Source organism: Symphalangus syndactylus, chromosome 6 (assembly GCF_028878055.3).
Source record: "Symphalangus syndactylus isolate Jambi chromosome 6, NHGRI_mSymSyn1-v2.1_pri, whole genome shotgun sequence".
Classification (NCBI taxonomy): Eukaryota; Metazoa; Chordata; class Mammalia; order Primates; family Hylobatidae; genus Symphalangus; species Symphalangus syndactylus.
In genome coordinates this window covers 20,831,033-20,843,705 of record NC_072428.2, presented here as the reverse complement: position 1 = coordinate 20,843,705, position 12,673 = coordinate 20,831,033, and the positions used below count along the sequence as shown (strand labels likewise).

At 37.7% G+C, this 12,673-nt stretch overlaps 1 protein-coding gene across 7 annotated transcripts in view; it reads right to left on the bottom strand.

Annotated features, from left to right (window-relative positions):
* The window catches only part of PAMR1 (peptidase domain containing associated with muscle regeneration 1), a 193,028-nt gene that overhangs the window by 72,721 nt on the left and 107,634 nt on the right, over positions 1-12,673 (bottom strand). Inside the window, exon 1 of one of the 7 annotated variants that reach the window (XM_055281919.2) lies at positions 11,860-11,941. The exons of the other annotated variants lie outside the window; for them this stretch is intronic. The gene's annotated coding sequence lies outside the window, so the exon portion shown is untranslated. Of the gene's footprint in view, positions 1-11,859; positions 11,942-12,673 lie in introns of those variants that run through there. 7 annotated transcript variants of the gene reach the window in all.

The window sequence follows — 12,673 nt, the reverse complement described above, 5'->3', positions numbered from 1 at the left end:
GAGTCTTTTACAACAGCTCAAAACACAAACACATGTACAGTTGTAGAAGAATATTTTCCTTATGTTTTTATTCTATATACTTTTTTCCTAATTTTTTTTTTTTTTTACTTTTTAAACTTATTTCTTGAAAACTAAGACACAAACATACATATTAGCCTAGGACTACACAGGGTCAGGATCACTGCTTCCACATATGAGTAAGAACACGCAATATTCATGGTTCTGTTCTTGCTTATTTCACCTAACATGATAACCTCCAGTTCTATCCATGTAGCTGCAAATAACAGGATTTCATTTTTTGTATAAATAAATAATATTCCCTTATAAATAAGTACCACATTTTCTTTCACCAATCATCCACCGATGGGTACTTAGGTTGATTCCATATCTTGTCTATAATGAATAATGCTGCAATAAACATAAGAGTGGAGATGTCTCTTTGATATATTTCCTTTTGGATATATTCCCAGTAGTGGAATTGCTGGATCACATGATAGTTCTATTTTTAGTTTGCTGAAACCTCCATACAGTTTTCCATAATGGCTGCACTAATATACATTCCCACCAACACTGTACCAGGGTCCCTCTTTATATCTTCACCAGCATGTTATTGCCTGTCTTTTTGATAAAAGCCATTTTAACTGGGTTGAGATGGTATCTCATGGTGGTTTTCATCTGCATTTCTCTGCATTTTTTTCATATACATGTTGGCCATTTGTATGTCTACTTTTGAGAAATGTCTATTCAGATCTTTTGCCCAGTTTTAAATTAAATTAAATTTATTTATTTATTTAAGTTCTGGGGTACATGAGCAAGATACGCCGGTTTGTTACATAGGTAAACGTGTGCCATGATGGTTTGCTGCACCTATCAACCCATCACCCAGGTCTTAAGCCTGGCATGCATTAGCTTTCTCCTAATGCTCTCCCTTAACCCACCTTCCTCTGACAGGCCCCAGTGTGGGTTATTCCCCACCCTGTGTCCATGTGTTCTCATTTTTCAGCTCCCACTTATAAGTAAGAACATGCAGTGTTTGGTTTTCTGTCCCTGTGTTAGTTCGGTGAGGATAATGGCTTCCGGCTTCATCCGTGTCCCTGTAAAGGACATGATCATGTTCCTTGTTATGGCTGCATAGTATTCCATGGTGTATATGTACCACATTTTCTTTGTCCAGTCTATCATTGATGGTTTTGACCATTTTTAAATCAGATTTTTTTTATATTGAGTTGTTTTAGCACATTCTATCTTCTGCTTATTAATCCCTTGTCAGATAGATAGCTTGCAAATATTTTCTTTCATTCTGTGGTTGTCTCTTCACCTTTTCGATTGTTTCCTTTGCTGTGCAGAAGCCTTTTAGCTTCATGTATTAATAATCCCAGTTGTCAATTTTTGCTTTCATTGCTGTCCTTTTGAGGTTCTACCCGAAAAATCTTTGCCCAGATCAATGTCCTGGAGCATTTCCCCAATGTTTTCTTTTAGTAGCTTCATAGTTTCAAGTTGGACTTAGTTTTTAACTCATTTTGATTTGATTTTGTATATAAGAAATAAGGGTCAAGTTTCATACTTCTGCATATAGATATCCTGTTTTGCTGGCACTATTTATTGAAGAGACTGTTCTTTCCCCCATTGTATGTTCTTGGTAGCTTTGTCAAAAATGAGGTGGCTATAAGAAATGTGAAGTTGTATTTGGGTTCTCCATTCTGTTTCACTGGTCTATGTGTCTACTATTATGTAAGTACCATGCTGGTTTGGTTACTACAGTTTGGTAATGTACTTTAAAGTCATGTAGTGTGATGTCTCCAGCTTTTTTTTTTTTTTTTTCTTGCTCAGGATTGCTTTGACTATTCAGAATCATTTGTGATTCCATATCAACTCTAGGATTGTTTTTTCTATTTCTGTGAAGAATGTAATTGGTATTTTGATTAAGGGTTGCACTGAATCTATAAATTGCTTTGAGTAGTATTGTCATTTTAATGGTATTAATTCTCCCAATCCATAAGCATGCAATATCTTTCCATTTTTTGTGACCTCTTTAATTTCTTTCATCAGTGTTTTGTAGTTTTCCTTGTATAACTCTTCCACTGCTCTGGTTAAATTGACTCCTAGGTATTTTATATTCTTTGTAGCTATTGTAAGTGGGTTGCTTTCTTGATTTGTTTTTCAGATTATGTTGGTGTATATAAATGCTACTGATTCTTATAGGTTGGTTTGTATTTTATGACTTTACTGAATTCATTTATCAGTTCTAACAGTTTGTAGAGTCTTTAGATTTTTTTTAAATATAAGATTATTTGGTCTGCAAGCAAGGCTAATTTGACTTCTTCCTTTCCAAATGGGATGTCCTTGATTTCTTTCTCTTGTCTAATTGCTCTGGCCAAGACCCCCAGTATTATAATGAATAATAAAAGTGGTGAAAGTGGGCATCCTTGCCTTGTTCCCAATCTTAGAGGGAAACCTTTCCATTTTTTTCCCCATTAAATATGATATTGGCTGTTGGTTTGTCACATATGGCCTTTATTATTTTGGACTATGTTCTTTCTATGCCTAGTTTTTTCAGGGTTTTTATCATGAAGGGATGTTGAATTTTATCAAATGTTTTTTCAGCATCTATTGAAATGATCATATGGTTTTTGCTCTTGGTTTTTTTGATGCATGTATCATGTCTATTTGCATATTATTTGAATCATCCTTGCATTCTTGGGATGAATCCCACTTGATCATGGTGAATGATCCTTCTAATGTGTTGTTGAATTCAGTTTGCTAGCATTTTGTTGAAGATATTTGCATCTGTGCTCATCAGTGATATTTGCCTCTAGTTTGCTGTTGTTCTATCCTTGTCTGGTTTTAATAGGGCAATGCTAGCCTCATAGAATGAGTTTGGAAATATTCCCTCTTCAATTTTTTTGGTAGAGTTTAAGGAAAATTGGTATTAATTTTTCTTTAAATGTTTGGTAGAATTCAGCAGTGAAGCCATCAGGTCCTGGGCTTTTCTTTGATGGGAGACTTGTTATTACAGCTTCAAACTTGTTACTCATTATTGGTTTGTTGGGGTTTTCTATTTCTTCCTGGTTCAATCTTGGTAGATTGCAAGTGTCCAGGAATTTATCCATTTCTTCTAGGTTTTCGAATTTGTTGGATTATCGTTGTTCATAATAGTCTCTAATAATTCTCTGTGTTTCTGTGGTCTTGGTTATGTCTTTTTCCATTTCTAATTTTATTTAATTGGATTCCTCTTTTTTTAATTTTAGCTAAAGGTTTGTTGATTTTATCTTTTCAAAACAACTTTTTGTTTCATTGATCTTCTTAATTTTTTTAGCCTCAATTTAATTTATTTCTGCTCTAATCTTTATATTTCTTTCCTTCTACTTACTTTGGGATTTTTTTGTTGTTCTAGTTCCCTGAGGTGCATTGTTAGGTTACTTGAAATCCTACCACTTTTTTGGTGTAGGGGTTTATTGCTCCAAACTTCCCTCTTAATACTACTTTTGCTGTACCCCATAGATTTTGGTATGTTGTATTTCCATTTTCATTTGTTTGAAGAAATTTTTAAATTTCTTTCTTAATTTCTTTATTGACCCATTGGTCATTCATAGGCACATTGTTTAATTTCCATGTATTTGCATATTTTCCAAGGTTCCTCTTGATATTTATTTCTAGTTTTAATCCACTATGGTCAGAAAAGATAACTGATATAATTTCAACTGTTTTGAATTTGTTGAGAGTTGCTTTATGGCCTAAGATATGGTCTATTCTGGAGACTGTTCCATGTTCTGATGAAAATAATGTGTATTCTGTAGCAACTGGGTGAAATCTACTGGGTAAATGTCAGTTGGGTCCATTTAGTCTACTGTGCAGTTTAACTCCAATGTTTCTTTATTTTTTGATTGAATGATCTGTCCATTACAGGGAGTGGGGTGTTGAAGTCCCCTACTGTTATTGTATTGCAGTCTATCTCTCCCTTTAGATCTATTAATGTTTTCTTTATATACTTGGGTGCTCTATTGTTGGGTGCATACATTGTTAGGTGCATACATATTTATAACTGTTATATCCTCTTGCTGATTGACTTCTTCATATTATATAGTGACCTTCTTTGTCTCTTTTCACAGTATTTAACATGTATGCTATTTTATCAGATAGAAGTATAACTACTCTTGCTCTTTTTTGGTTTCTACTTGCATAGAATTTCTTTTTCCTTCCCTTCACATTCAGTCTGTATCTGTATAAGTGAGGTGGGTTTCTTGTAGGCAACATATAATTGAGTCTTGTTTCTTATCCATTCAGTCATTCTATGTCTTTTAATTTTGGAGAATTGAGCTCATGTAAATTTAGAGTTGTTATTGATAAGGACTTACTATTGCCATTTTGTGGCTTGTTCTCTGTTTGTCATGTAACTCATCTCTTCTTTTGTTTCTTTTTTACTGTCTTCCTTTGTGGTTAAGGGTTATTCTCGGGTAGTATGTTTGAATTCATTGCTTTTTATTTCTAGTATATCTATTACAGATTTTTTTTCATAGAGTTACCATGAGGTTTACACAAATATCTTATAGATATAACAAATTATTTTAAACAGATGACAACTTACCTTAGATCACTAAAAAAAAAAAAGCCAGGAACAAAGAAAGAAAACAGCTTTTAAAAAATTCTACAATTTAATTCCATCCCTCCTACATTTTAACTTTTTGTTGTCTCAATTTACATATTTTTACAGTGCCTATTTCTTAACAAGTTTCTGTACTATTATTGCTTTTGACAGATTTGTCTTTTAGGCTTCACACTAGAGTTATGAGTGAATGACCCACCACAATTTTAGTATTAGAGTATTCTGGGGTTATCTGTGTATTTAATTTTACCAGTGGGTTTTATACCTTCAAAAAAAATTATTTTTGCATGTTAGTGTTTTTTTTTTTTTTTCTTTCAGATTAACTAACTCCTCTTAGCATTTCTGGTAAGATGGATCTGGTGATGGTAATTCTCCCAGCTTTTGTTTATCTGAGAAAGACCTTATCTCTCTTTCATATTCAAAGGGTAGGTTTGCTGGATGCCATATTCTTGGGTGGCAGGGTTTGGTTTTTTTTTCAGCACTTTGAACATGTTGTTCTCCTCCCCCATGACCTGAGTGGTTTCCATTCAGAAGTCTGTTGTCAGACAAATTGGGGCTCCTTTTATATGTTATTTGCTTCTTTTCTCTTACTGCTTTTACTCTCTTTGTCCTTGACTTTTGAGAGTTTGATTAGCATGTGCCTTAGGGTAGTCTTATTTGGGTCAAACCTGTTTGGTGTTCTCTGATATTCCTGCATGTGGATATTTATATCTTAAGTTTGGAAAGTTTTTTTGTTCTTTTTTTTTTTTTGAATAAGCTTTCTACGCTTTGCTCTTGTTCAACTCTCTCTCAGATGCCAATAATTCTTAGATTTATTCTTTTGAGATAATTTTCTATATTGTACAAATCATCTTTGTTCCTTTTCTTTCTTTTTTCTCCTCTATTTTCAAATAGCCTGACTTCTTTTTTTTTTTTTTTGACAGAGTTTTGCTCTTGTTGCCCAGGCTGTAGTGCAATGGCACGATCTCGGCTCACTGCAACCTCCGCCTCCCAGGTTCAAGTGATTCTCCTGCCTCAGCCTTCCCAAGTAGCTGGGATTATCGGCATGCACCACCAAGACCGACTAATTTTGTATTTTTAGTAGAGATGGGGTTTCTCCATGTTGGTCAGGCTGGTCTCGAACTCCCGACCTCAGGCGATCTGCCCACCTTGGCCTCCCAAAGCACTGGGATTACAGGCATGAGCCACCACACCCGGCCTCAAATAGCCTGACTTCGAACTCACTGATTCTTTCCTCTGTATGATCCATTCTGCTGTTGAAAGCCTCAAATTTTTCAGTTCAGCAGATGTATTTCTCAGTTCCAAGATTTCTGTTTCGTTTCTTTATTATTATTTAATCTCTTTGTGAAATTTTTCTGATAAATTTCTGAATTAATATTCTGTGTTATCTTAGCAATCACTGAGATTCTCTAAAACTGCTATTTTAAATTCTTGGTCAGAGCTCACATATTGCCATCTCATTAGGGTCAGTCACTCTCCCTTGTTTTGTCTATTTGGGGAAGTCATGGTTCCCTGTTTGCTGTTGTTTTTTGTGGATGCACATCATTGTTTTTTGTGGATGCACATCTTTGTTTTTGCATTGAAGGATTATTTATTTTAGTCTTGTCTGTATGGCTTGTTTTATTTTTTACTGGGTATGTTCGCTTAGAGATTCTTTGTAATTTACCTACTGAAATCTTTTTTTTTTTTTTCCTGCTGAGTTGCTACTTCTTTTTGGGCAGTAGATAGTGTCTTAAGCCCAGATTTGCCTTGGCTCTAGTAAACAAACAGAACACTGCCTGTTCCAAATTGGGGAATTCCCAAAAGGAATATCCCAATAGTTTTGAAAGGCTGGCTAGGAGTTCATGCCTAGGGAACTTGTGGATGTACCTCCTGCAGCATAGTGCCACTGAATCGCCACTCTGATTTGGTGTTTCTTTTGGCTGCCTTAAACAGCAGAGTTTCCAGGGCTGTGGATGGTAGTCCTTTCTTTCTCTGGCTTGTCTCTGGCTGTTGCCAGGGATATTTTTCCCTTCAGATACTTACAACGGTTCCTGTGCACTTTGAGGCAGGAAAGGATCTCTTGTCAAAGAACCTAAGATGGTGGGGAAGCTGGTTATCCACCTCAATATCAGTTTTTCCAGTGTAGAAACCATGAGTCAGAAGAAAATTTTCAATATGCTTCATGTTGGGAAGACTGTAGAGACGGACTTTATGGATATGGAAGTTCAATTCTCTTACCATCTGCTCAGAGTTTTTTCACTTCTCTGTGGCCCTTGAAACTCAGTCATCCCCATATTTGAGTTCTGGGACTTTCCTGCTGAAAATCTCAGTGCTACATATTTATTTTTGGTTTTGTGTCAGGAGAGTGAAGCTAGCTTGCTTCTATACCATTTTGGAAGCAGGAACCTCCATTATAATCTTTTTTTTTTTTTTTTTTTTTTTTTTTTTTTTTTTTTTTTACTTTTACTTCAGGTTCAGGGGTACATGCACAGGTTTTTTAATGTAGGTAAACTATGTATCATGCGGGTTTGGTATACAGATTATTTCATCACCCAGGTAATAAGCATAGTACCTAAGAGATATTTTTTTATGCTCATTCTCCTCCCGCCCTCCAAGTAGGCCCCAGTGTCCATTGTTCCCTTGTTTGTATCCATGTGTACTCAGTGTTTAACTCCTACTTAAAAGTGAGAACATGGAGTGCTTGGTTTTCTGCTCTTGTGTTAGTTGGCTTAGGATAATGGCCTCCAGCTCCATCCATGTTGCTGTGAAGGACATGATATCATTTTTTATGGCTGTGTAGTATTCCATAGTGTATATGTACCACATTTTCTTTATCGAGTCTACCGTTAATGGGCATTTAGGTTGACTCCATGTGTTTGCTATTATGAATAGTGCCCTCTATTAATTATGAGAACACCATCATATATGCAGTCTGTCATTGACCAAAATGTCATTATATAGCACATGACTATATTTGCAAAAATAAAACCAGTTCCCAGCAATATGGAGGTGATAGTTTGGATGATTTTGTAACTTTGCTCCTTCCCCTCTGGCTTGATAAATCCACTATCCCTCTTTCTCTCCCAGCTTGAGCAGAGACAGAAAAGTAACCCCAAAAAATGAATGTGTAAGAAATAGATACATGAAATATATTTTGAGAAATATTTCAAGTTAACCAGCTAAAGACATTTTAAAATGAAATAAATAGACAACAGCAACATCTTGTTGCTTGCATTTTTTTTTCCCATTTATCAGAATTACATTTGTGGAAGGGCCGCATTGGCCAGTTGGCTTCAGCTGTACAAATTTCAGGGAATTTCAATGTGGTGCTAAGGGCCAGTTCCAGAAACTAGGATTTAGAGCAATATCAACAGCAGCAGAAATTATTGAATGTTTTCTTATATGTATGCTAAAGCAATTTAACATTATTTTAGCTAAAGTGTTTTTAAATTCTTAATGCAATTTAATCTTAAAAATGATCTAGTTAAGTTGCTAATAAATTTTATTTTAAATTAAAATTATTTAACCCAACTCCTTCACTTTACCAGTGAAGAAAAGGGTGAAGTAGGGAAGAGTTGATCTTATTTATTGAAACAAAGAGAAATACCAAAGAATCTTTTTTAGAGAATTAATTCTGGGAGAAAAGAGGGGTTCACAGAATTCCAGGGGTAGGGAGAGGGGCAGTGAACAAGCCTCCTACTTAAGGGGAAAGAGCTGGGCCAACTTGTAGTTTTGCCAGCTACTGGAATTGAGCAAACTTTACTTTGCTTTTCACATTTAAAGGCAAAGCCTTATGAAAGCTGCAAATAAATTTTACCTTGTCAGTGCTTCCCAATGAATAAGCACAAAAAAGACACAAAGAACTCATAGACTCCACACTGGGATAAACCAAGGCACTGAGAAAACAAGCATATGCCCATGATCACACAGCAAAATCAAGCTTAGGGAGTTCTGGGTGCTACACACATTCATTCATCACTAGTTCTTCCATTGGATAAAATATATTTTTTCTTTATAAAACACTTACGACTTCATTTTTAGAACAATTTTAGGTTCACAGCAAAATTGAAAAGAAGGTATAGAAATTCCCCACATACCCTCTCTCCCACAATTGCACAGCCTCCCCATTATCAACATCCCCACTAGAGCTGTGCATTTGTTACAACTGATGAACCTACATGGACTCACCATTATCACTGGAGCCCACAGTTTACATTAGGGTTCACTCTTGGTCTTATACATTCTATGGGTTTGGAAAAATGTATAATGACATGTACCCACCACTAGAGTATCCTACAGAGTGGCTTTGCTGCCCTAAGAATTCTCTGTGCTCTGCCTATTCATCCCTGCACAACCTTCCTCGCCCCCACCCCCGAAAACAGTACACTTTTTATTCCCCCCAAAAAAGAGTTCCTTGTGAAATGTTTGGAAACTGAAGGAAAGTCTGAATAAGGAAAGTAAAGGTATTCAGAAAAAATGTCAACATTTTGATGTCTATCCTTCAAGTCATGTTTTCAATGGGCATATATATCCACATGTAGGTATTAACAAATGTATAAACATAGAGTCTTATTATCTCTCAAAATTGGTAACATGTTTTATTTTAGAAATTGTTTCTTTTATTGTATCATGAACGTTTTCTCTTGGCATTGAATAGTCTTTACACGAAATTTTAAATTGCTGCATAATTATTCTATGTGTGCAAGTGCTCCTGATCCCCTCTTTAAAATCACGGTAAAAAAAAAATATTAAGAGCGTTGCAAAGTATTTTGGCATCATACGTCCAAATACTTGTCTCAACTTCCATGGTTATGGGCAGCAATCCTGGCATCTCCTATCTAAAGTGGGAAGTCCAGTTATATTGGTCCAGCCCTGTTTCTTCCAGAATTCACTTTGGCAAACGTAAGACATTTAACCTCTTGGTCCTGTTTCATCAATGAGCAAGTTAATGAAAACAATGCTGACCAACTGGCACAGGTTCAGCTTTCGTGTATTTGGTGAACAAATGAATGAATGAGTGAGTGAAAGAAAGCTGTCATCATCATCATCATCATCTTGCACAGCCCCTCACCAGGCTGACAAAATGTGCTTTACAACTATCCAATACTGGTCTGTTTCTACTGCTGACAAATGGAGAAGCATGTCATCCCTCAAACAGCAGGCGCTTAGCTATGCAGAAGGACAGGAGCAGCAAACGTGCCCCTCAGGCATAGTCTGCAAGTGCAACGTCTTCAACATTATATTTTAAGAAACTATGTTGCCATGATGGCTGTTAAGGTCAACCTGAAAAGACTCAGAGGATTCTGTATAAACACAAGGGTCAGGCTGTTCCAGACCGAATAGAAACATCAGATGTCAGACTAAAGGCCGTGGCCAAGACCACCCCAGAAGGTGGCAAAGAAAGACACTTTTGTCATGTGCCTGCTCCTCTTCCTTGATGTTAAAACCTACCTTTGAGTCCACCAAAAACCCCATAGCTCTCCCTTCTAACCACATTTAATTAAAATGTCTACTGAGGTTTTATTTTTACGGTCTGAATTCTATAAACCTTCTGAGACCAGAGGGAGAAAAAAGGATATAGGAATCAGAGAGAGATACAACTAGGCAGCTTGGGCTCCTCACCCATCCCTACTCACTGCCCCCTCATCTTGTGCTGTCTGAATCTCTGGTATTGATGTCTAAGCAGCACACAACATTCCTAACCACTGGAAGATCTGACCACTAGCTCCATGGGGCTGATGACACCGACAAGGCCAGGCAGGAATGATGAGACTGTGAGTCAGAGGCAACAGATTGCTTGCTGGGGCCCTTGGTGATTCTATCCCTCCCCCTGAGCTTTTGAGAGCCAACCTATCACCAAGTGACCCTCGGTCTAGCTTGGCTGGATCTCAACCTATGTGACCTCAGTCTTCTCCTTCCTTCTCACAGCTGCTCCTGTTAACAGCATACTGACAGCTAGAGAGTCAAGGCCATCATCACCCCCGCTTTGGGTACCAGAAGTGATAACACTTTCAATGGATTTGCTAGAAATCTGATTTTTGATCATGTACCCTGGGGAGAGGTAGAGGATCGAAAATGAATGTGTTGCTTTCTTTCCTTTCTCATCCTTTATTAAGCACAGTGTCTCACACGGTGGCTTTTCATTCATCCTCCTCTACTCCCAGCACCCACTAAGGATATATATGAGCCCTTGACACATACCAGCTCATTGTATTCTCATAACCACCCTTTGAAGTAGGTTATTTTCTTCATTTAGCAGATAAGGAAACAGGGCAAATAAATTGCCCCAGGTAACACAGCTTTCAGGGGGGAAAGAAAGATCAGAACTCAGCTTTTTTGGGGCCAAAGCCTTGCTCTTTCCAACACAATACATTTGTTCTTGAGAGTTCACGCCTCTGACTTTACAGTTGAAGAAGAAAGCAGCATTGGTGAGTAGAAACATCTAGAAATGAGGCTGCCCAAATTTGAATCCCAGCTCCACCAGTTCCTAGGTGGCCTTGGGCGAGTCACTAAACTTCTTAGTTTTCTCGTGTGTGAAATGTGGGTAATAATAGTACTTCTCCATGGTTGTGATGAGTATACAAAACCGAATAAAAGGAAAATGGTTAGGGTGGGCATGGTGGTTCATGCATGTAACCCCAGCATTTTGGGAGGCTGAAGCTGGAGGATCTCTTGAGCCCAGGAGTTTGACACCAGCCTGGACAGCATAGCAAGACCCCATGTTTAAAAAATATAAAAATTAGCTGGGCATAGTGCCATGTGCCTGTAGTCCCAACTACTCAGGAGGCTGAGGTGAAAGAATCGCATGAGCCTGGGAGGTCGAGGCTGCAGTGAGTTGTGATCACACCACTGCACTCCAGCCTGGGTGACAGAGTGAGACCCTGTCTAAAAAAAAAAAATAAATAAAAAAAAGGAAAGTGGCGAGCAGGATGCTCGGTAAGCGCTTAGTGTTACCGTGTTTAAGATCAACAATCATGCTCTGAGTCATATCAGTAGTCTATTCAGAACAGAGCTCTGCTCCCAATAGTGACACCAAAGGAAAGTTTAGGGGAGATACTGTTATACTCTGAAATCACTGAAAATGGTTGATGAATAACCCGTTTCAGATACTAATAGCAAACACCTTCACAGCACTTTCTATATACCAGACACAGTTCTAGGCTGTTCATCTATATCATCTCATTTAATCATTACAACAACCCTATAGCATAGGGACAATTAACACCTCTATTTCTAGATGAGAAAACTGAGGTCCAGAGGGGTTAAATACTCACAAGTAGTAAGTAGCGGAGACAGGATTCAAATCCAAGTAGGCTCTTTCCAGAGTCAGAGAGCATTAACCATCATGCTGATCTGGCTCTCAGGTATGTCATTCATCATTCTGAATGGCAACAACAGCAGTAAACTTACATGGAGAGCTTGCTCTGAGCCAGAAACCATGCCAAGTGCTTTCTGTGTGTTTCTCTGTGTTCTTTCATTTAGTCCTCACAATTGCATTACTATCTTGCATTTTATATATGAAGAAACCAAGGCACAGAAAGATTAAGTACCTTAATCAAGGTTACACAGTAAGTGGCAGAGCTGGGACTCAGTCTGTGTGCATCAGAAGCCCATGTTCTCATTTACGACACACTCCCCAGACCACCTGTATTGAAACTACCTGGGATGCTTGTTTAAAAGTCTTATTCCTGGACCACAGTCCAGACATCTTCCCTCAGAATCTCTGGAGGTGGGAGCTAAGTCTCTGCCTTTCAAATAAGCATATTCCTTTGAGAATCACAGCCCTGTGATGCTGCTTTTACTATTTCCAGGAGAATGTGTTACCAAAAAGGCACCTTCCCTCCAGTCCGTGTAAAGCTGTATTTTGCATTGGTTCTCCCTTCCCACTTGTCTAAAGATGAAAGATAATAATCCTGACTTCTTAGTGGCCTTGAAAGGGATTCTGATCTTCTGGGCTATACTCTGGGCCCACATCCATGGAATCTGCCCCTCCTTTATGCTGCTGGACAACCATGGACAAGACACCTTGCCACAGCATTTCTCCAAAGCCTCAAGAGGATGGAGGCACAGGGATGAGATTGTTGATGT